Here is a 1,554-nt window from a genome sequence, read left to right as displayed (position 1 = left end):
TGTTATTTTGAAAATGACACAATTAGGCATAATCTCTGAAGAGTTTGAATGGATGTTAAACTGTTGTTTTTATTTCCCAGTGCTAGTCCTGTAAAGCAAATATGTAAAAAGTTGATGCAAATAGGAAGTTTTCTTCTAGACTTCTCTGTGCATTGTCTAAAGCTAGCTGCACTACAAGGTGTAATATAGACGCTAGTGTTTTTCTTACCTGGCTGTGTACACACATAATCCTTTTATCATCTGCTTTTGATTTGCCAGTTTGGCTCAAATCAAGGTATTCCTAATTCCTGGACTTCATTCTGTTATACAGGAAAAACTGATACAGACACCTCTTCTGCCATGTCCCCCCATGCCCTGCCATGTCTGCATCCAGCCTAGGGACGACCAAACAGCTGCTGGAAGCCCCACAGGCCCACAAGCCAGGATGGGCCCCCCCTCCCCAGGGCCTCAGCCATAGCCCCCGACGTTTGCATCAGCCCAGCCATGACCAGCCATTGCCAGAAACCCCCAGGCTCCCAAGGCTGGAGTGGGGAGTCTGCAGGCCTCGGTGATGCCCCCTGCCCACCACCCTCTGCAAGCAAGCCAGGGAAGGAGCTTGCTTTGGGCCAGCCCTGCCCCCCACTTCGCCTCCCAGTTGCCCCTCCCTCTGTTCTGCAACATCTTTGACTGTAAAAAAAAAAAGTCATAATAAATATTTTTAAAAAGAAAACATGTAATTTGAGGAGGCTCTAATTGTTCATTGGTTATCTTTTAATTACAGATTTTCTTGCCCGAACTTTATCAAGGGTTTTAGTACTTGAGGGATGCATTTTGAAAACAATCTTACTCTTCAGTTCATATTATTTTCGTATTGCCTCATATGTATTCATTTAGTTTTAAATTATTTTTATTTTCCTTTGTTGAATATATTACCATAAGGCACCTTATATCATTTCTGGAATAAGGCATAAACAAAAAAAGAATAATATTTGTTGTCTTGCAAGGAAATAAAGCAATAAAATAATCAGGATAAAATTACTTGATTCGAAGTGAAATCTATTTCTTAGTTGCCCTTGGTGTACTTTCTAACATAATTGAAGGAAATCAGTGTATTTCTGTTTTTTCAAAATTATTATTAAAATATAACATTTGTTTCTGAATATGTTATCAGCATTTCAAATCTTACCATTTTTGTTTATTTATTTATTTATCTATCTATCTATTTATTTATTTATTTTCAGTTGCTGGCTGGTATTACCAATTTTATTTAAATACATCCATTGAAACAACTTAGACTCTAAAAGCCTTTGCTTTAATAATTTATTCATTTGTTTTAAAAAATAAGCTGGTAGTAAATTTACCAGTGAAAATGTAAATTGTGACAGTTTCACAAGATACTTGTTTTTATTTTACTAACAAATAATGTACATTTAATTTATTTGGCTTATTTTATAGCTCTGTAATACACTTTAATTTCTTTTGGGAGTAAAAATTTCATTTACTTCCAATCTTTCAAAATTCTTATTGTCAATGACAAATTCTCCTGCTTGAAATTTAAAAAACAACAACACACAC

The sequence above is a fragment of the Galeopterus variegatus genome, unplaced genomic scaffold (assembly GCF_000696425.1).
Source record: "Galeopterus variegatus unplaced genomic scaffold, G_variegatus-3.0.2 Scaffold5803, whole genome shotgun sequence".
Taxonomy (NCBI): Eukaryota; Metazoa; Chordata; class Mammalia; order Dermoptera; family Cynocephalidae; genus Galeopterus; species Galeopterus variegatus.
Note: the sequence above shows the minus strand (reverse complement) of the source record.